A 23,776-nucleotide genomic window follows, 5' to 3' on the forward strand; every position below is an offset into this window, starting at 1 on the left:
TCACATACATTTGCACCCCTACCCACCACTTTGCTACTCCAATACCAAAAGTGGTGCATGGGAAGGTGAACCCTACTCTGTTCCCTCCCTCCCCCCAACATCCCTGTGGTCAAGTGCCCTAGTGTGCGTACACACACATTCCCCAAGAACAGCAGAAATTAGCTATGCTGGTAGAAAAGTACCTGGGGTAAAGGAATGCCATGAGGGGGAAAGGTTCAGTTTCCCTCAGTGCCTTTATTCGTTAAAGTTTTGTTTTGGTCCTTCAAAACCCAGTGTCTGCTCATGACTCAACCAAGTTCTTTGCACATTATGAATGAAGCATTTTTCTGGAATATCCAGTGATTCAAGACTGGATTGATTGACACCAAAAAGGGTGGGTATGCGAGTGATCAGGACAACTGACAGATCAGGAACAGTAAATTCGTGTTTGCCCATTGGAGAGAAGCAGAACACATGATCAGACCTAACAACTTTACATTCCAGAACAACACAGCACTGCTGCAAATCTAACTGGTGGTCTAATGTTTTTAGGGTCTTATTACTGCACCTTGGGAATATTTTCCATTCTGACATATGATGGCATCCTATTGATGTCAATTGCTTTTCAGATATTAGGCTGGCTACAAGGCTTTCCATGCAGTGCATTCATATGTAAATTTACTCAGAACTAAGTTCCATTGAGGGTTGGACTACAATCTGAGGTGAAACGGCTTGCTTATTCATATTTTGATTAACAAATGCCTTTTATTATGGATACTTATCTTGGCTTGGTGTTACTCAGCTTGAATATGAGGATTAGTTTATGGATTTCTAGGAAATAAAAACTTTAAAAAAATAAAAGTCAAAATATATGCATAATGTTCCATGCAGTCAGCATTTTTTCAAAGAGGTTCAGGGTGCTGAAAAAGAATTATAGTAAGGCAATCCAGACGTAGATGAAGTCACTGCTGAAACAGTGCTAGTTTTAAATAATACCAGGAGAAATCTGGAAAGCTTTGCAGGGAGCCAATTTTAAAAGACATATATTCAGATTTCTTTGCATTTACATCATAGGTATCACCATCTTTAACTTTAACATTTATGATGCAATTCAACCATCCCTCTTTAAGAACTAGAGCCTATAAGCCTTCAACTGAAGTTTAATTCTAATAGTCTTGGCTTGTCAAAGCTTCCCATGGCAGGGAGCTCTGCCACCATCACTCCTCCTATCTGTTTTGATGGCTGTGCAGATGAGGTGGCATTATTGTGGGGTACAAATGTTTTTCCCCACCCTGCAAGATCGTTAAATCTATCTATCTATCTATCATCTATCTATTATCTATCATCTCTCTCTCTCTCTCTCTCTCTATCTATCTATCTATCTGTCTATTTATTTTGTAGCTGTTTAAAGCCATTGTTATCTGCAAATGAACTACCTGTATGCTTTCTGTCACTATTTCAGCATGATGTTAAAAGTAGTCAGTAGGAGGGTGCCCTCTGGACAGCATTTTAGCAGTGGCCAGATAATTATGCCACATTTTTTTAATAGTCTTAATTTATCCACGCTGCCTATAGATCTATGAAACTTAGCCTTTACATCTACTAAATTTACTAAATAGATCTATAGGCTGAAGCATTGCATTTTGGGTAAATGCGGCCTGCACAGGTGGGAGCCAAGTGTGGCTCCCATTTCAAAAGCGGCATGATGGCCTGCCTTCCAGTTAAAACAACAACAACAAAACCCATTGAAATAAATAGGAATTAAAGTAATGCTGTTTAAGAGGCTCAGACCCCCGTATGTTCTAAAATGGAGTGGAAGGAGACAGGGAAGAAACATGGGCAGGCCGTTTCTTCAGCTGTGACCAGGTAAGTCAGGAGCAGCTAGTGCAAGCCTTCCATTCAGGTACTGGGTTATTTGCATGCTATCATGTCATTTATTACAAGGCAACTTTCATGTAAAATTGTTTCCATCTGTGACAGCTTGGATGCCACCATTATAGCAGAGTCAGTACAAGGGGAATTTCTGTCAGCGCCTTGTTTACTTTCTTGCCTCAATTCCCTCCTCGTTTATCTTTGTGGCCTATACAATCCCAGGCATTTTAGAGTCATGTCCATCTTGGCCAGAGATATCCAGTCATGAGGGACTGATTTCTATGCCAGTAATGGTCACATTTCCTTATTAGAATAGTGAATTGTTCTAATGTTTTCTTAACGGATTTAGGCAGCAATCTTAATCCGATTTACCTGAGAGTAAGCCCCTCTGAATTCAGTGGGGTTTACTTCTGAGTAGACATAGTTAGGCTTGTGGTGTTAATTATTGAAAGCATTTATATGTATCTCTCAAAAAAGTTGGAAGTCATTTATAATACAGTGGTACCTTGGTTAAAGAACAGTTCAGTTTGTGAACAATTTGAATTAAGGACGCTGCAAACCCGGAAGTAGGTGTTTCGCTTTGTGAGCTTTGCCTTGGAAGCAGAACATGTTTCACTTTCTGTTGAGTGTGTTCCATTTGTAAATTGAGTTTCCCACTGCTATGGGAAAGCACGCCTTGGTTTAAGAACGGACTTCCAGAATGGATTAAGTTCATAAACCAAGGTACCACTGTATACAAATTAAAGCAATTGTGTGAAATCATGAGCTAAGCAAGCCAGCAGAGGGTGCACAGAGAAAGACTCCCCCCCCCCCCCAAAAAAAAAAGATTTTATGCATGCTGCTTGGAGTTCCATAACAGAAGGTGGGACAGCAGGATTAAAAAATAAAACTGAGAAAACATGCGGGAAGACATGAACTAAGCAAGCCAGTAGAGGGAGTACAGAGATCACTGTTTTCTGATCCTCCAGCGAAAGCACATGTAATCATTTTTCCTCTTGTAAGTATCCATGTCTTATTCTCACCCATATAGAAGGGGCATGCAAACAACTACTTAAACAAGTTGTATCAGATGCGTCCTGGTTAATGAAATTTGCACTACAGGAGCTGTGTACATGGTTTAAGTTATCTTCCTTTCCTTGGAAAAGCAGGGTGCATGAGTACCATAAGAATATTGGATTTATGTCAGTGTACTGTATAAACCTTGACATAAATCTCTGGCTAATGCTGTTGTTACTATTATTTGTATGTCTTTTGCCCCTAGGCATCAAGAGTGGGTTACAACAATAAATACAAAACCATCAAATATGAAAATAAATTCAGTTATCTACATTCTGTGGTCCTAGCATATTGACTATCAAATGCCTGTTGAATAATACACATTTGAAACAAGGCAGGGTTTCTGCCAGCTGTATACCAAGGGGAGTGGTGTGCCCTAACTGAGAAGGCCCACTGTCAAGTTACTGCTTCTTGAGCTTTGCTTACAGATGGCACTACTAGCAAGACCTTTCCAGCAGCTCTCAAATCACAGGCTGGCTGATACAGGGAGTTTCTTTCTCTAGAAGCTATCTCCAGTAAATTCACCTGCTTCTTCTGCCTACTGTGTCACATTCTAATTCCTCACTGGAGTTGTTGTTGCCAGCTACTTGGATAGCTGATCATCCACAGAGAGACCAGTTTGGGTCTCAGAGGGTGGGAGCAAAGATTCACAGTAAGAGCCAGAGGCCCACTCTTTCGCATTCTGGGAACAAGCACTAATCACGACTATGTATCTTGCCAATTCAAACAATGCCATGCTGCCAAAAGAAGTGTGAAAAATTAGTTAAACAATACAGAATATTTGGAAACTCTTGTTTGGCACATGGGTAGTGTCACATAGTACATTTTTCAGTTTGTTACTGCTTGGTCAGTGTACACAATAACAGTTTTAATGTTAGATGATACAGAAATGACTAACTGCATTTAATCTTCAACCTCATTCTTAGCCGTACCAAATCAGATTCCTATCTGCGTTTAACTCCCTTCACACAAGACTCCTCCTCATTCCTTTCTGGAACAGTTGTAGCAAAGAGGGCCATTGCTTGTAAACCCATCTGTTCATCTCCTCTTACTGAATATTTAAAATCTAGAAAAGAATTCCTGGTTAATCCCAATTGCGCAAACACAAAAACTAAGGAACGCTGTTGTTGGAGAAAGGCACTTGGAAGTGCATTTTACTGCTAAATAATCTTGGGGATCTTTCTTTGGACTGTGTTTTGTGCAGATTGGTAGGCAAAAGACTGCCCCTGCCCCATGATATCAGCCTGCCTGATCTCTGAAATAACCTGGAGAGATCCTCCCCAATGCCCTGCCTTTATCTGAGGTGCATTTGATACAAGAGAGGCTGCTCTTCAGGTCAGCACCTAGGTTGCTGAATTCCATCCCCCAGAATATTTGTATAGCTTTCTAATACCTTTTTGTTTAGGCAGCCATTTCATCTGAGTCGACTGATTACTTTCTGCATTGTTGGGTTGCTTTCTGTCACCTCTAAATTCATTTTATTTTAAATCGGTTGTTTTATGGCCTTGTCTTGGGCAGTATCCAAATAACACTTCCTTGTCAGCACAAGGATTTAAACTTACGCAATAGAATTTTCTCCATGCACCCCCTAAATCTATTCTAGGGGTTCCCCCAACCCTCCAGAATAGATCTGGGGAGAATGTGTGGTTCATGAGGGGAGTGTTCAGTTGCACAATTGTAAATCCTTGCATGGATGGGATGCATTCGTTGAATACCACCTTCCTTTAATGGAATCCCTTATTTTATTGTGAGCCACCTAAAGTGCTGTGTGTGCTAAAAGGTGAGCATTTAAAGCACATGTAGACCACTTTAACAGTTAAAGAATCCTGGGAGCCGTAGCTTAACCCCAAGAGAGCTGCAATTCTTAGCACACATAACTCCAGTTCCCAGCTTCTTCGGTGGAAGCCATGTGCTTTAAATGTATGGTGTGGGTATATTTATTTATAAATCTTATAAATAAAAATGAATGATACCTCATAAGTAATAGCAGCATAGCTTCTAAGTCTCATCTTAGTTATGGAATTATTATTATATTAAGTGCTCTGTATCAGAAAGGACGCGGGTGGCACTGTGGGTTAAACCACAGAGCCTAGGACTTGCCGATCAGAAGGTCAGCAGTTCGAATCCCTGCGATAGGGTGAGCTCCCGTTGGTCGGTCCCAGCTCCTGCTAACCTAGCAGTTCGAAAGCGCGTCAAAGTGCAAATAGATAAATAGGTACTACTCCGGCGGGAAGGTAAACGGTGTTTCCGTGAGCTGCTCTGGTTCGCCAGAAGCGGCTTAGTCATGCTGGCCACATGACCCGGAAGCTGTACGCCGGCTCCTTCGGCCTGTAAAGCGAGATGAGCGCCGCAACCCCAGAGTCGGTCACGACTAGACCTAATGGTCAGGTGTCCCTTTACCTTTACCTTTATCAGAAAGCCACAGTAAAACTGTGGAGCTCTCCTGTAATTATTTGGGACCTGCTCTCTTGTTTGCAGAGATAGTCTTTGTATCTCTATTGTTGCTTGCATATGAAAGCAATCAGTGCAGAACTGAGGCACTTTGGGGGGGGGGTGAGAGAGGATTAATTTCTGCCCAGCTTTGCCCATAAAACGAGAAAGGATAGTTGTGGTTTAGAGGTTTAGGGCCTTAGAATAAGGTTCCCTACAGAGGCCACATGTCCTTTGCATTTGGTCCTTGTGGTCTTCTCCAAAACTGCTGCAGATAAGTCATTTTTCCCCTTTTGAAGCTGAGCTAGCAGTAGTGCTGCCAAGAGCTGCAGCTGAAGAGCAAAAGGTCTTGGAACTGTAGCTTGCGGAAAATCTATGTCTTCTCTCCGTTCATTCTGGAATAGTGCCAAGGGTGAACTAAAGCCAAATGTATGAGATGTCTTATTCAAGAAATCAACATTTGTTGTGCAACACACACACACACACACACCCTTATCACAGCACTGATGTAGGAAACTTCCTGTAACCACGGCAACATGTTAGATTTTACTTTCATTTGAAAGTGTTATCTTGTACTTAAAGTGTTGGCTGTGAAAACTGGGGGATCAGTTTGTTCTACAGTCAAAACTTCCTGGATTTGAGAGAGGCTTCCCATGGAAAAGAAAACCCCAGCATTTCTGTTAAATCTCTCCACCAAACTCAGAAAAGTCTTACTTGTTTATTTAAAAGATACCATTTCAAATGTAACCGTGTGTGTTTTAATTATTTTTTCTTCCTCCATTTGCCTCTTACTGCCAAAGGAATTGTTAAGAGTGCAAGTCTACGTACTCAGAAGTAAGTCCCGTTGAATTCAGTGGGGCTTACTCTCACGTGCCTAGTATTGAAGTTGAAATGGATCGCCTGGGTTTCCCCATTACTGAAAACATTTCATGTTTTAATTTCATTGATTAATTTCAGCATGTGTGCAGAGTGCCTAGAGAATGGTCAGAATGTATAGGACACTTCATTAAATATATATTAAAAAATATTTCTACTACAATCATAATAATTTTATTGAAGTTTTTCATGGTGTACAGAAGCCAAGAAAGCATCCAGAAAGTCTCTAGGTAATATCAGTCTCAGCATTCCTCCATGTCCCATGACAATAGAATCGATCCAAAGTGATGCAGTTTTCCATCCCACTGGTTTAAATGGGAAAGGAGTAAGTATGTCGGAACACAGGAAGCAGAATCAGACCACTGGCCCATCAAGTTTAGTATTGTCTACACTGACTAGCATCAGCTCTCCAGGGTTTCAGACCAGAGACTTTTCCCAGTCCTATCTGGAGATTGAACCTGAGGTCTTTCTGCATGGATATTCTATCCCTGACTTGTAGCCCTTCCCCCAGTAGAAGGTCCTATTGACTTTAATTAAGAATACTAATAGGGTTACCTTTACCTGAATCACATCCATAAGCAGCAAGGCAAGTTTGTTATGCAATTATAACAAAAGTCTCCCCTGCAGGGGCCTGGGAGCTTTTCTCCATCAAGCTAATAAGGGTGTTTTTTTGTTGAGATCGGGACCAGGAAAGGAATTGTGAACGCTCTCCTCCTTGCATGCTGCACTTCCAAAAAAAGTTACATGCAGTTAGTGTTTTTAAGCATAGTTTCAAATGATGATGTGCTTAGCATCTCTTCCAGTTTGGTTCTTCGACTGTAACATTCCTCAGGACAGGAACCTGCCCTTTGTGCTTTATAGTGTGTCATGAGCATTGATATTGCTATCAGTAGAGTTAAACGTTTGTGGATGCCTTTTTCCTTCTAGCCATGAGCTGATCCAATGTATAGAATACACATTTGGATAGCCCATACTTGATGTACAACTTGGTATTTAGGTTATCTGAAGCAACTAATGCATTTTTTAAAGATGCATTTTTTACACGCACAATCACTTAAGAAGGACTGTTAAGGCTGAAAGCCCGTGCAATCCTGAAATAAGCAGGGCTTCTGAGCAATCATGCATTCAACTGAGCTCTAAGTGGTATTCTTTGTAATGTTCTGGAGAATATGCTTTCAATCCCCACCTAACAATTACGTTAATATCAGGGGTGCAGTGAAAATTAGCATATAAATCGGATTCAGAATTTCATCTGAAACACCTCTCTCTTCACCAATAGGGTTGCTAGCCGCTAAAGTTGAGATTGTGCCTGCTACTTTAAAAGCTCATAAAGACCCTAACTGTTGTGTTCCTCTTTCACGTGATGTAAAAGCCATTACTGGAACAACAGTGGAATACACTGCAAGTTTAGTGCTCATTTCTGTGTTCTTTGCTTCCGTTAATAATAATATATTTGCAGATAATATGGAAATGAGTGCTAAACTTGTGCTATATTCCCATATAGTTCTGGAAGTGGCTTTTACATTGTGTGAAAGCTCAAATATAATGTAGAAATTAACAGGGAAATGTGAAAATGGAATAAACTGTCGTGTGAATGCAGTGCTTGATTTCTTTTTTGTTTATTTATAATTTTCATTTATGTGTATTACAATTATTCAATCATAGTTTTAACATTTCAAACTCCAACTCCCTTCCCCTTCTTTCTGTGATTCTTTACATTTCTTTTCATCTTCCTGCATATTCTAAATTATTTCAACATATTCTTTTATATATTCCCGTATATATCCATATATATTTTGAAACTGCAGGTTTTTACATTAATCCTGATTCCTGCCAATGTCTTAATCTGTTTACAGTTTGTTTGTAAATAATAAACCATTTCCATTCCTTTCTTTAGAATTGTTATCTTGATTTCTTATTCTCCTGGTAAGTTTCACCATTTCTGCGTAGTCCATTAGCTTCTGTATCCATTCTTCTCTCGTCAGGACCTCTTCTTCCTTCTATTTTTGGGCAAATAACATTCTTGCAGCTGTGGTTTCATATATAAATGCATTTCTATAATGTTTAGGTAGTTCTGATCCCATGATTCCCAAAAGAAAAGCTTCTGGGTTTTTAAAAAATAAATGTTATCTTAAACATCTTTTTCAATTCATTATATATCATTTCTCAGTAAGCTTTAACCTTGTTACAAGACCACCACATATGAAAAAAGTATCTTCTTTCTCTTTACATTTCCAGCACATACCGTATTCAATTTGGATTTGTATATTTTTGCCAATCTGCTAGGTGTTAGGTACCATCTATATAACATTTTCATATAGTTTTCTCTTAAACTATAACATGCTGTAAATTTTATATCCATGTACCATAAACGTTCCCATGCATTCATTTCTATATTATGACCAATATCTATTGCCCAGTGCAGTGCTTGACTTCTGTTTGTTCTGTTGTGCAGGACAGTAGGATGAGCAGCAGGTTAGAAGGTGGTGCTTATCTGAGCTCTTTAAAGAGACAGGTAGAGCATCTTAGTTACGGTAGTTTCAGGCAGCCTTAACCTCTGGGAGCTCTTTAAGAAACACATGTCTAAAGACCCCAGAGACTGCCATTTTAAACACCACCTGTTTAATTAGGTTACACAACTAATCACCCAGATCTCTTGGACTATTGTCTCTGTTTGAATTGGCTTCCAGAGCCATTTTCTCAATTTGCTTTGGGCTTCTTTCCTAAGAAGCTGTGAGATGAAGACCTTCCATACTATTACATCTTAGAAGTAGAAGGTGAGTACTCTCTGTACTGCCTCTTTTCACTTTCTGCATTCCCAGTTATCATCTCTCTCTGTTGCTGCTGGTGGTGGAGGAAAAGTGGAACAGAATTGGACAGAGCAGAATGGATCTCTGCTGTTTCAAAACTGGATTACACCAGTGGAAACAACTGAGATGAAGATTTGTTAATCCACCAAAGTGAGTCATATTCTAGAGAAAATGCTTTGGGAAAGAAACTAATTAATGTTTTGGTTGTTGTGTGATTACAATATCTAGGATGGGAATGCATGTGCAATACTACCAATAATTAGCTTATTCTGAGTAAATGTATTTAACATTTAACATAATGCTGAGATTTCCACACCTGAATGGCAGCTATGTGGTTTGCTAAATGGAGAGGCATTCTATCACACAGGTGGAACTTGTTAAAAATCAGGTACTGCAGCTGAGGAAAGAAAACAGAAAACGGGGGAGGCTCCTTTGCCTGATATTTTGGTGAAGTCACCCAAAAATGTTTAGAAGTTGCTTTGAGTGAATTTTCGATTTGAAGAGAGAATAGATGTAAGTCTAAAGGGAGGGAGGGGGGAGGGGGGGAGGGTTGTTGGTGTGTGGTGTTAATTGTGCTTCTTCAAGGCACGGAATGCTGAATAATTTTAACAAACACAAAAATTCTCAACCATTGATGTCTATGCTATTTGATCTGAGAGTGTCCCACCCTTGGTAGACCACACTGGAAATTCTAACAATCAAGTTAATTAACTTGTAGCACCTCACTGCAATGCTTCTGTTAAGGCTTAATGTTTCTTTAACACCTGGTTTTCCTTGAGCTAATTCTTAGGTAGCTTTCTGCCTGCACTGGCCTCATTAATTCATCTGGTACTTTACAGATATAATAGGAGAAGAAGGTGAAACTAAAGAATGGGAGAGAAGAGTGGTGAGGAACCCAGGGCTGGGCTAGGAAATGTTCAAAGTTGGTAATTTCTGGCAGTTACATAGTATAAACATATGTAATCAGTATAAAATACTCTCTAAAACACAGTAACCCTGGGTGGTGGGGATTTTTTTTTCTCATTCAATAACTCTCAACTCTAAGCATTTCCTGATGATAAAACAACAGGGGCTGATCTTATTCCCAGTGGGTGGGGTGTTCTGATCCTGAGATGTGGGAGGCAGGAAGGAGGGAGTTAAATGAAAACCATATGTTGTTTGACTTTGCCTCTGTTAGATTTCTGAAGTTTTATAGTAGAAAGAGACAGATACTAGATTTAGTTATTGGTTAGCATGAACGGCTCCTGGAAATCTGTCTCAAATGCTCAGATAGATGCAAGACCAAATGTGTCTCCCTTGCTATAGGTGCAGGAATTTTAGAGGTTTGTCAATGCTGTTAAATCACAATGAGGCTGCATTCAGACCTGGGGCTTACTGCAATAGTTTTCCTGGGTATAATGCTAGCACTTCTATCCCAATTTCTCACATTCCTTTTCCACCGCAGTACCTTGTTGTGTTATGCAACTGTGGCTTTCAGATCAATATACAGTACATTGGTACCTCGGGTTACAGACGCTTCGGGTTACAAACTCTGCTAACCAAGAAGTGGTTGCTCCAGGTTAAGAACTTTGCCCCAGGATAAGAACGGAAATCGCGCGCCAGCAGGAGGCCCCATTAGCAAAAGCATGCCTCAGGTTAAGAACCGTTTCAGGTTAAGAACGGACCTCCGGAATGAATTAAGTTCTTAACCCAAGGTACCACTGTACTGCCTTGTCCTGTTAAATTTAAAATGGTGGGAAAGAGCTTATCTGAACAGGGATGCCAATAGGATTTCCTAGGCCTGGTACAGTGTATGTGGTTTGGGCCCCCGGCAGTCTATAAGAGCTGTTGCTTATATTCACTTAGGCTATACGAGTTCTTGATGCTTGAAACCAAAGGAGGGAGGCTTGGGCTATTGTGCCACAGCCATGAGGTTTTGGGTGTTAATTTCCCTTTCTTGAGTCAGTTGATCACATGGGTTTGTAGGTTTACAAAAAAGGAATGCCATATTGTATGTTTGAAATAATATGCTTACTTTAAATCCCAATGACTTCAGCTATGTGATTTTGTGCTGGATTACAGCCTTTATTTTTACTTCCTGCTTCAGTAGTAGCCCTCAAAGTAGCAACCATAAAACTGTTCTTGATACTGGCCAATGCTTGCTCTTTTTACTGCATGAGGACAGTAAAAAGTGTCAAGTGCCTTGGACTCAGTGTAATATTGAGACAGGCCATGGTATCTTGGCACTGTTATCAATCCATGTGTACATGTGTATTCTTACTTTCTTTAGATATATCAAATTAATCCCACCACAGTCCTCAGGATCATTGAGCGGAGACAACGTTATTATTGATCCAGAAAAGAGTTTGTTTTGTTATCTCTTCTGCGGACTGTTATCTCTTCCTACTGGGGTGAGGAAGGAGCAGAGGTGGTCATGGATTCACCAGATCCACAGCTTCATTATCCATCTGAGAGGGAGCCAGTTTGGATCCCATTACTGTCCCAGCCTGGAGTGCAACAGCAAAAAAATTGGGGGTGGAACAAGTGGCCCTCTTCCACTCTGGCCTTCAGAAGCCAGCAGAGCTGCAAATTCTATTGTGAATTTGATAATCTGTGCCTCCTGGCCACTCTTTCTGGCCATATATATATTTGACATACACCGTGTGACGTGTGGAAACTGGTATTTCCCATCTAGTAATCACTGACTGTTTTGAAGCTACTGTATATTGCGAGTGGTGTTTTTCCCCCAAAAGATCTACTTACAGTGTATGTAACCCAGGCAGTTTCATGGCAAGAACTTGATGGCGTTAGACCTTGATGTTTACCCTCTGATTTGCTCCATAGGAACAAATAGGAACACAGGAAGCTGCTTTACGTCAAGCCATACATGAGCTAGTCCAGCACTCGCTGGCAGCGGCTCTTCAGGGTCTTGGGCAAGATCTTTCTCCTCACCTGCACCTGTTCCTTTTAAATGGAGATGAACTCAAGACCTTCTGCTTGCAAAGCAAATGTTCTGCTACTGAGCTGTGGTCACCCCTGCCCCTTTGTTGTAGATGTTTCTCCCTATCTCTAGTTTTAGGTCTGTTCTGTATTTTGGAATGTGGATATTTTATCTCTAACTGTTGAAACAATTGCTGTTTTGGCCCCCAGAGACGTTGCCACAACAATATGAGTTAAACCAGCCCTAAGATTTGTAGCATATCTGCTAAGGGCTTGATGGGTTATAAATGCAATCAATTGCCATGATAGAAACTGCAAAACAAAGAGCTTTCTAGTACAAGGGAAGGCAACATTAAGAGAAGGAATCTCCATTTCATAATTAAAATTAATAAATGATCATGCAGCTGAAATTACATTTTTCCTATTGCAGCACATGAAACGGAGGCTGCGCCATCTTTTTTGGCAATCCAATGGTGCTATTCTTGCTAATCATTGCAAGGTAAATGGTCTCTTGTGGCAAGTCAAACACTCCTCCATGTGAAGTCCAGGAAATACTATTTTTCACACAAGGATTTATCCCCTCTGAACCACAAAGGGTTATCTAGGAATGGATATTGAGCATATGATGATTAAATAGCAAAATGCACATATCCTAAGTGATTGCATCATCTTCGGCTTGCTATATTATCAAGAGGGCCAGCAGATTCAATCAGCAAGTGGGGAGCCTTTGGCCACAGACCTAGTTAGCCCTACCAGTCATAGGAAGGTTTGAAAGGGAATTCCAGCTGCAGCTACAAAGGAAAATGCTGGAGCATGCTCCTGAGCCTTCCTCTGCAGCCATGGCTTGTATTTTCAATCACCTGGTGTCATGTGATGTTGGATAATTGACAGGAGGGTGACTTCATCTACCTGTCCAAGGGGCCCACAGAGCCCTCAGGCCAGATCAACACCTCTCTGGATCAAATGGTACTGTAAAAAGCAGAATATTTGTTTTCTTATTTGTAGCTTCACTGCTCTGACTAATTGATCTAGCACTATACTGGCGATTCACTAAAGAACTGGGAGGATCGGAACCATGTCCGTAGCCAAGGGGGGCAGGGAGGGGTAACTGCCCCCCAATATATATTTTTTAATAAAAATACATAGCAAACTGAGGTTCTGCCCCTGCTAACAAAAGGCCTCCTCCCCCCAACAAAAACCCTGGCTGCGCCCATGATCTGAATAGAATATGTGTGTGCTTTTGTTCTTTGTGCCCCACAGTAAAACATGTTCCCCGCTGCTGGAGATATCAAGCTAAAACACCTTTCAAACACAGGAATAGCTTGACATTGACTAGGATACCTTGGGGGCCCTTTAACGTAAATCCTTTCGCTCTCCCACATTCACTACTGTTGATGCTATTTTTTCTTTTGAATCTGCTTTCCTTCAGTTCTGTCTGATGATAATTCCATTCCTTCTAAGGAAGGATCTCCCTTAACTTGTATGTGTGTGAGAGAGCGTGAGCGTGAATGCACTACTGCCGAGCTGACACATGGTGGCTACAATTTGCCCCAATTCCAGTGTCATCCAAATATCTCTGTACTCCCATAAGTTCACTCCCCATTTATTTATTTATTTATTTATTTATTTATTTATTACTGAGTTTTTAAGGTAGATTACAAAGAGGAGAATAACGGTAAGGCAATATTATATGGTCAGTTAAAGTACAGAATAATACTTATTTTCAAATAGCTTAATTAGATTGATAGACATTGGTTTAATAAAGATAATATATAAAAGTGTAATTATGCATTTCTAGCTTATTTAAAATGACACAATCAAATGCTTAAGCTGTAATAAAAGAGTATAGCTGTAGCCTGTAGTTTCTATGTCTCCTGATGTGAAATACAAATTTGTTTGTTCTTGCACTTTGTTCTTGCACACCCATTCCCTCCAAACACTATCACTTGATCAAGATGAGGACTTAATTTAAGCCTGTGCTGGGTAGTGTTAGTTCAAGTCTGGCCAAGAACAGTTCCCTAACCCAAGTGACTATACAATGGCAATCCAAGATACACAACCCAGGATCCCTTGAAATGTCGTGGAGGTAATTCTTGGCATTTGCATGGCTGTACACAAGGTGAGGGTTGTGCCCTGGCCTGACTGGCAAGTTGCAACGGATTGTTGGGTGCATGTCTCAGATCTCATGCTGCTTCATTGGCATCCATGAAAAACCTGTTGCCTCAGGCAACGATTTGAGTTGCTTGTGCTGCTGACACCAGCTCTGTTCAGCAGAAGGAACTGAGAAGAATGGAAGCAATCTGCCACCTTTCATCCTCATCCTCCTGCAGTGTATACTCAGCAGGATGTAAATTTCTGTTGGCTGGCTAGTCCTCCTGAAGTACAAATTGTGGACTGTGTCCTTCTATTCAGTGTCTTGGCCCTTGCTGCATGAGTGCCTCCTTAACTCATCAAGTTGTGCTTCTGCTTGGCTGTGACTGGGTCCAACTCTCTGCAGGAGTAGCACAATTCATGTGGTAGGCAAGGGAACAGATTTGAGCTGGCCTGAGCACTTTTTGAAAGCTTGCTTCTGTTTTCCCCCTCCACCCTTGCAGCATGAACAGCCAGGATATTTGGAGAGCTGTGAATAGTTCGGAAGGGCACAAAATCCTTATTGAGGCAACAGGGACTTGAGGCAACGAACCGTGTACTTCAAACTGTGTGTGTGTGTATGTTGAGAGAAGGTGCAGTGGGAACCTAGAGAAGTAGGTTACCTCCCTTGGTAGTGTGGAATTCGGTCCTGCTTGTATTGCTCTTTTGCAAAACTTGTTGCAGCTTTGCTTGCTGCAGTGCTCCAAGAAGCTGTGGGGGGGGGGGGGCTTTCCAGTCAGCAAAAACTCACTTCAAACTCGAGGACCTTTTTCCTCTCGCTCTCTTCCTCCGTGCTGCCAAACTGAGCCAGGTCCTCTGAAGAGCAGCTCATTCCTGTACAAGCAGTTGGCCTCCTCGAGGGGCCCTGACCTTATTAGCAGTAAGGGGATGCTTCTCTGCCACATCCAGGGTGGGAGGGTCATGAGAAGCAGCCATGAACGTGATGAGAATGTAAACAAAGGGCCAGATGCACCTTCCCAGACCTGCATGGGGGACAGTTTCCTGAGGTGATGCAAAATTCGACTTTACAGAACTGTGTTTCGTGTTGTGTAGGGTCTCCCTTTCCCTTTTGATTTGCTTGCCCAAAAGGTAAGACTAACAGTGTTTGAGTCTTGCTGACATAGCTCATTCCCATTTACTGAATAATTAAACATAACTGTAGCCTGTTTTTTGCTTTGAGTTATCCTTAGAATGCTAATGCCACTTTTGAAGGGGGTCTGTGGGGACCCACCAGAGGGCATTTTGATCAGGGTCCTCTCAGACCTTAACCCCATGCTGCCTGGATGTGACGTAAGAGGGGTGTGCAATTCATTATATTTAAGAGCTGCATTGGTCTCTCCAATTTATTCTGTACCAACCTGAAGGCTGTGTAACTTGTCAATTAAGTTGCTTGCCTCCCGTTCTAACACTGATCAGTCTGCCCACTGCTAGAAGAGGTGGGGGGTGGGGTGGGGTAATAAATGAGTGTTGTGTCTTTTAGCAATAACTAAAGTGGAGCGCAGGATATTCCTATTACGTTTTTGGTATCTTTTATTCGCAGGATCAGCTGAGTTCATTAAAGCTAATCTCCTAATATCTTATACAGAGGGGTAGGCTGTATGCCTGAACCCCCTTCTAATTCCTGGATCCAGACCAGATTCAAGTTCTGGAATAGCCAGGCTACCTTCCTGGTGTGGTAACTGCCCTCCAAGTATAGGCCATTCAGGTAACAAAGGAAGCAGCTCTGTGCCAGACAGCAAATGGGTGGGTAGATAGAAATACAAAAGGCCTGAGTTGGGAGTTGACTTATGTGAACTAGAAGCTAGTAAGGCTGAAGGCTGGGCAGCTGGGATACGCCCGCAACCCCACCTCCTGGGGCAAGCCGGAAGTGGCTGAACGATGCCTAATATGTGCTAGAATCCAAGGCTGTGGCTACGGGAGAAGCAAGACTATCTTGGGGTGTTAATGCTGTGAGCCCGTCCATCGTAGGCTCAGGTTATATATATGCGTACATAAACCAAATATCATAAAGACATCACAGCCTCTGCTGTCTCTCATTTCAAGGAGAAAAAGAACCCCTGGGGAAGTGCCTGAAACCCCTGGAATCTCGCACCGTTCAGTGACTGGGGTTGCATAAAACAGTATTATAGTTACAAATCGGCCACTTGACAGCAGGTGGAGTCTAGCCCATGTCCTCCCTTTATTCAGGTTTGCTTAGAAAGTAAATGTCAGCCTTTCTGAGTATGGAGACTAACCTTTTCTCTTCTCATATGTGCATACATGAAATTGAATAAATAAGCAGACTCTCCACTATGTTGAAGGAATTTAGTACAAAGGGGCCCACTTGGGAAAGATGTCTCTTGGCACAATCAGGGGAAGTGGTGATAAAATCCCTTTTTAAAATATACTTGCAAACAAATGCCAGAAAACTGGAGCTACATTAAAAGAGATTTCTGAAGAAATAAAAGGGAAAGACTGCTGGGTGGCAGTGGTTTATAAGTCCTGCTTAATCTGCATGCTAAAGTTCTTCAGGAAGAAGGAGCTTAATGAAAAATGCTAATTACTGAAATCATGTATTCATTAGCACTGTAGATGCAGCATGAGACACTTGAAGGAAGAATTTCTAAAGCATTTTTGGTGGTATTCTTAACTGAGAAAGCCAGTTTAGCTGTTTGACTGCTGCTTCTTTTCCAGGTCTCAACTGCTGTTGTACCACATATGAGAATCAAATCCTGAACTGGTTGCTGTAAAATTCTGCAGATCAATGTCCAAGAATTATTATAACAGACTTCAAGAAGCAATGTATTAGGATGGCACTGTGCCATTTACAGAGGGCATTTCCTATGGCCCTCTTAATCAGATGCTCAGTAGTGAGCCACAAAAGAGAGCCTTTCAGTGGTGGGCCCCTAGATAGGGATTTTTTTCCGCAGGGAAAAAAAGCCTGCCTGCCACTATGTTGTTACTGATTTGGTACTAGGTCAAGACTTCTCTGTTCCAATACCTGGTTTTAAGGGCTTGTAGTACAGTTGGTGGTTTAAATGGCAACATTAAATGGTTGTTTTTGTTCTGTGGTATGTCTATAGTCTTGAATTCTGATGGCTGGTTGCATCTCAAGTTTATTTTACAGCATGGTTTTATTGTAATTTTTATTCTCTTTAGTACAATGTCTTGAGAATTTATGAGGTGTCTCATAAATATAATTGTGATACATTCTTTGTAGATGTGAGTTGAACAGTGAGTCTTCTGCCTTGCCATATTAATTCCTTTGTCCTCTTTCCTCCCTGCCTTACTTCCTCCACAGTCCTTTTTGCAAACTTAGGTGGGTGATGGATCATGACTTATACAGTGGTACCTTGGTACCTGAAAGGCTTGGCTCCCAAACGTCGCAAACCTGAAAGTAAGTGTTCCGGTTTGCGAATCTCTTTCAGAAGCCAAACATCCGAAGCGGCTTCCACTTGAGTGCAGGAAGCTCCCGCAACCAATCAGAAGCAGTGCCTTGGTTTGCGAACGGTTTCAGGAGTCGAATGGACTCCCAGAACGGATTAAGTTCGAGAACCAAGGTACCACTGCATTGAATTTGTTGGTCACCTTTCTACAGGGAAAAACAAAACTGTACCAAAGATAGAAGAATAAAAATGAAGCATTCCATTTTAAAAGTTTCATACTGTAAAAATATGAAACCCAGTCTCAATATGGCAATCATGTCATAGTTGTGTACATATTGCATCTTTTAAAGCACATTCTCCCCCCTCCCCAATATTTCTGGCATTGTAGTTTGTCAAGGATTGCTGAGAATTGTAATTCGATGAGAGGTGAACTACAGTGGCCAGAATTATTTGAGGAGGAAAATGGGCTTCACATGTGCTTTAAGGATAAGAGTGTGTTCACAACCTTTGGTGTTTGACCTTGTGAACTAGCCTTTAGGCCAGCAGGTAGTTAATTGCCTAATACTTGTCTGTGAAGCGAGTGCAAAATCACTGTGTGAACAACACGGATTCTGAGCTGGCAGGTTTTATTAGAGAAAACTACAAGTTTATTATATATGCAAGTGGATGGGAATTGGTCAACCTATGTTACTCTGTTACTAAATTATAAGAAACATCTTATATTAGAGCCAAATGATGTGGCAGATTTAACATTTCTTCTTCCTTTGCTGTGTTCACATGCGGTGGTCTCTTCTTATGGAGCTTAGAGGCCTTTTTTAGCTCACAGAGTCTCCAACAAATTTGGTAAGAATACCCTTGTAAATGGCTTGCCCATTTGCAGCTCTTTCCTAGTAGCTGAACCCTGGGGAAGAAGCCATGTCCGTACAAGTCCTGAAGTCTGGCAATAAGAGAACAAGATAGTTGTTGGAGACTTTTAAAACCAAAAGTTTTTGTTTTGTAGTTCTTGACTAGAACCACTTCCTCTTTTGTAGGAATAGTGTCTGCTAATGCAGCACAGAGCCACTTCTCACTATTTTTAGTTGAAAAGCTTTGTGGTTTGCCTTGTGACCAGCTTCTGTTTTGACTCTGTTCAGACATCATGTGCTGATCATCCAGACATCCATGCTCCATTCTTCTCTTTTTCATGTCAATTCCCTCTTCCAAGTTCACTCTAATTACAATTCAAACATCACAGCAAGCTATGGTTAGAGGAAACCTGGCCCTGGAGGACAGGAGAAAGAAACTAGGTAACGCATGAGGCCAATCTTCTGAACCTGTGTCTGAATCATCCATATCTAGGAACCTTGACTATTTATTTTTATTTATATTGCACATTAAGCACATCTTAAGAGCTGCCTTACATCCCAAATACTTGTGTATGCAAACCAATGAAGATGTATCTATAGTCTTTGCACCAGCTATGAAAGTTTTTTTCAACATTTTTTGTTCTAAAAAGTAACATAATGACAAGCCTTGCCAGACAATAACCTAAAACAGTTTATTTTAATAAATAGATATCAATGAAAGATAAAGAGCTTACTTTCCTGAATGTGGTTTCAAGTATAAATGGAATGTAGGTGAAATTATTAAATTTGTATTTAAATAGAATAGTTCATCTTAGTGATTGTGATTATTTTTTTATTAGTGTGAAGGTGAAAATAAATGTGGACTTCTTGTCATGTTGCATAATCTCTCTTACCCTGCAACATCCCACTGACCTTAGTTCTCTCGCGTGCGAGAGAAAATGAAACGCAAAGATGCTTGATTCTTGGTCTCACAAGAGCATGATACCCAAAAAATGAGCGTCTTTTGGTCAGACGCTCTGGAATAAGGTAGCTGATTTGTGCCAGAGTGCCGGACCAAAAATGGGACATCCCAGGGATCCAATCAGAAGCTGGAATAGGCTTCTGTTATTCCAGGATATTCTGCTGAAATCCCGTTGAGGATTAGGGCTGGGCAATATCAGCTTTTCAACATCACGGTGCATCACCAGCCAAACATTGCAGTTTGGTGATATACAGTGATGTTGAAAAAACGAGATGCATTAGCCTCTGCCTGCGAGGCATTGTGTGAAACTGTCCCAGCTCTCATCTCGAGAGCTGAGGTGCTTTCACCCAGGCACTCGCGGGCTGGGACAGTGCAGCTTGTTTGCACAGCTCAATTGGGGATTGGGAAGGTTCTCTTTCTGCACCTGAGACAGCCCTGGTGCTTTCCCTGCTTGTGCACTAGTGGCAGGAGCCTCGGGGCTGCTTTGCGCCGCTCACCTGGGGAGAGAAAGGCTCCCCCTCCCCAGCTGTGATAGCCTCTGTGCACAAGTGAGCAGAGCATCGGGCTCCTTTAACTACTCGCAGCAACTGTGCTTACTAGCTGCATTTTGCTCTGGCAGGGATGGAGCCTAGTCAGGTTGAAACAGGACAGAGTTTAATTTCCTTGCCAAATCATGAGGCTCTGCAGACTTCAGAATACAATGGAGACTGGAATTAAACAAATGGAAGATAAATTGCTACTAAAAAGTAAACAGGTAGATCTTGCTTTCCACTGTATTTCTGACTTCATCTTGTTAAAGATCACTTTGCTGAATAGCTTGCGCCTTATGGGATTTGGACATAGATTTTGCAAATTCAAGGTGATATTTGAAATGACAGATATTGGCAATTTGTGTAACTTCTTTGGTGTATGGGAAGCTAAACAAAGTGCAAAGTTGAGAGCATATGTCTATGGTGATGCAGTTCCAGTGAATTTGAGAAGACAAAAACAGAAAAGGCTGCAGGAGGGTGCAATGAAAAGATACAAGGTGCAAATTTATATTATATTTATTATAGGTACAGTAGTTTCAAGGCTTTGTAGCAAAACCCAATGCTATCCAACCACCTGTGTCAACTTCCATAGTATTATTTTTTAATCAAGCTTGATGGGCTTCATCTCATTTTGATCTGTACAGATCTCACTTCCTTAAAGAACTTCCTGTTTGAAACATTGACAAATGTGTGCTTTATGTAACTCTCACTCAGATCTGGCTGATGAAGAACTGGTTAGGCTCAGGCAATAAGTTTGCAGTACACTTGTGAGTTTGCCTCTTCCCTTTTTTAGCAGTTAACCCCTACTGCAGATCACTAAAGCTGCCTTCTGTTTTCAAAGCCACTTCCTATTATTCCAAGTAAAAAAGCCTGAAGTCTGCACTGATACATACATCCAAGAATTGAAATATGTAAGCCAAAGTGTTGCAAATTCGTATGGTGGAAATGTTACTCTCGTAATAATCTTGGACATTATATGACATAAGCATAGCACTTTATGAGAAATTAGGTTAACAATGGTTTTGGCAAACTACTTCTATTTCTATATTTTTCTACTTGGAAATTGAAAAACTTTATTTCATTCACTTCGGATATACTAAAGATCCCACTGCAGAACTGGTAGCTTTATTTTGCTCCTGGCATGTGTAATTACTACGTGATTTGTCTCAATAACACATTGGGCTTATATTGCTATGCAAATTACTTGATAGATTCAAATGAAAAACTCTAGCAATCGTTTAGTGCAGCCACTCTGCTGAACCCTCTACTCTTCCTGCCCCTTCACCATACATGACAACCCATAATATTGCAAAGAGCTGCAAATATGGTTGTAAATATACAGTAAAATTAAAAAGAAACAAAACAATGTGGCTAATGCATTGTTTATTGATAAGTGATAACCAATAAAGTTGTCAAGAAACTATTTGCATACATGCATTCTTTTGGAATAATTAAAGCACACTAGCATATGTTTAAAATCAAAACTATTTACAGCAGCTTAAAATTTAGGTTAACAGGCATAGCAGGATTTTCCCAAATCCACAGGCTAGTAGGGTAGAGTTGTCTCTTGCTTGCATAACTTCCTGTAAAAAAGTTCCAAATGTGTTTTGGAATATATTTTTCTTTTTAAAAGATTTACTTGCTATTTGAATTCCTGAAATGAAGGTAGAACAGTTTTTAAATAAGCTTCCTAAATGTAGTTCCTTAGCTTTATAACTTGTACTATGGAAAGGTGAACATAAGGATTAATGTTCAGAGAATGTAATATCAATAGAAATACTACATTGCTACAGGCAAACCTGCAGTAAGTTATTCCTTGCGGAGGAGGGAGGTATGTTTCTATCCAGCTTTTATCACATCTCTTATCCTCATGTCTCCAGTAGATCCCAAACAGATCCATGCCCTCCAGATGTTTTACACTATAATTCCCAGAACCCTCTGCAGTAGTATTTTATTGCAGGTGTGTTCTGCAATATGTTCTTAAGACAAAACAGAGCTTAGTGGTAAATTTATTCAGCTTTAATTTGTTCTGTGATGCTTCCCCAATGCCACCATATTATATTGCTCTGTGGAGAGGCTCTAATGCAACAAAAATGGGACATATGAAATGATTGTGAAACATTTGTAATGTGAAAGAGCATTCTGGCCAATATAGTTTTGCATTCACATTGAAAAGTGGTTTAAAAGAAGAAACACTTTCTGGACTTTTTCCACTTGAGGCATAATGTTGTTCAATAAAACAAATACCGTATTTTCGCTCCATAAGGCGCACCGGACCATAAGGCACACCTAGTATTTAGGGGGGGAAATCAAGAAAAAAAAAATCTTATGGGTCCCGTGGCTAAAAACGAAGCCAAGACAGCGAGCGGGATCCATCTCGCTGGCTGTCTTGGCTTCCTCTTTAGCCTCGCGCAACCTCTCCAGGTAGGAGAGGCTGCGCACGGCTTTGGCAGAAGCCAAGACAGCGAGCGGGATGGATCCCGCTCGCTGTCTTGGCTTCGTTTTTAGCCACGGGGCCCAGAACAGGTCCGGGAGTGGCGGCAAGGTTGTGAAGCCTTTGGAGCACAGCGCGAGTTACTGCTGCGCTCCAAAGGCTTCAGGCAGCTATCCCTGAAGCCTGGAGAGCGAGAGGGGTCGGTACTCACCGACCCCTCTCGCTCTCCAGGCTTCAGCGAAAGCAACGCATAGCCTCTGGAGCGTGGAGGGAGCGCTCCCTCTGCGCTTTGGAGGCTTCACATTGCTATCGCTGGAGCCAAGGAGCCTGCATTCACTCCATAGGACGCACACACATTTCCCCTTAATTTTTGGAGGGGAAAAGTGTGTCCTATAGAGCGAAAAATACGGTAATAGCAACTGATAGGCACACCTATCCTTTGCAAAACCATCACAGATTATATGATGTTTGTTTGTTGGCATATTGAACAGAGCTTGGCGCTTTGAATATTATGTCCTTTTGTCTAAAGCAGGGATAGGGAACCTGTGGCCTTGTGGATGTTGTTGGACTTCTGTTGCCATTGTCGAGAGCTCCACAGGTTCTCCATCCCAGCTCTAAAGCAAATAGACAAAGGGGGGGAGAGGGAGTTGAGGAAGTGAACAGCCAGATTCTGGATAATGCTTGGGGAATACGGATAGTATTCAACAAAGTTTTACTCAGAATAAACCCACTGAAAGTAATGAATACGACTTAGTTAAAACCATCAATTTCAGTGGATCTGCTCTGAGTAAAACCTAGTTGAATACCACCTTGTTTATTTTCTGACATAACAGCCAACTATTCAAACTGGAGAATCCATTCAGGCTTAAGTGATACACTTGAACATAATCTGCAAATGAAATATATCTGTAAGGTGACACCACATGTGGCACACTCTAGCAGTTTGAGGGAAGAGGTCCTGGCACTGCTGTCTTTTCAGTACACTCTCTCATCCTAGGATGGGAATAGTTAAAAACCTACCACCGAAGGAAATGTCAATGTCAAAGTGTTTTCCACAGAACATCTATTTGAATATTAAATACTCTGGAGTAGTTGCACTTTCATTCCAACGGTCATTGTGGATATGACTGCCAAGGTTCCACAACTTTTCTTTGAACTATTCATTTATCATAATGAAATGACAAACACGATTTATCTGGTATTGGGAAATATTGGGCAGTGTGCAGCGCTTCCTGCGCATGCAGTCTGAAATCTGTACTGTATTAACCTTAAAGTCAAGCTATGGAGATGGGAATAGGATGGAAGGGAGAGTGGGCTTTTATCTGTTGAGCACTTAGCATTTGTTAAGCGGGGGGGGGGGGAATATATGATTTTAGCATGACACATAATCACTGTGGAGCATTTCCTGTCACAGGATAAAGTAATGGCCCCTGGCTTAGATGTGGGGTGCGGGGGGGGGGGGATGAGACAGGCAGAAGGTAGCTCAGGATCTATGGATAGAGTTTCTGAGTGATTTGAGTTAGACCAGCAAGGATTTTTGACTCCCAATTTAGCAGAAATAAAATGGCT

General features: G+C 41.3%; 1 protein-coding gene across 1 annotated transcript in view; it reads left to right on the plus strand.

Moving 5' to 3' along the window:
- Positions 1–1,625: 1,625 nt before the first annotated feature.
- The window catches only part of LOC310672963 (rho GTPase-activating protein 7-like), an 88,298-nt gene continuing 66,147 nt past the window's right edge, over positions 1,626–23,776 (plus strand). Inside the window, exon 1 of the mRNA XM_083430724.1 lies at positions 1,626–1,845. The gene's annotated coding sequence lies outside the window, so the exon portion shown is untranslated. The remainder of the gene's footprint in view (positions 1,846–23,776) is intronic.

This window comes from Podarcis tiliguerta (genome assembly GCF_965153285.1).
Source record: "Podarcis tiliguerta genome assembly, chromosome: 2".
NCBI classification, from domain to species: domain Eukaryota; kingdom Metazoa; phylum Chordata; class Lepidosauria; order Squamata; family Lacertidae; genus Podarcis; species Podarcis tiliguerta.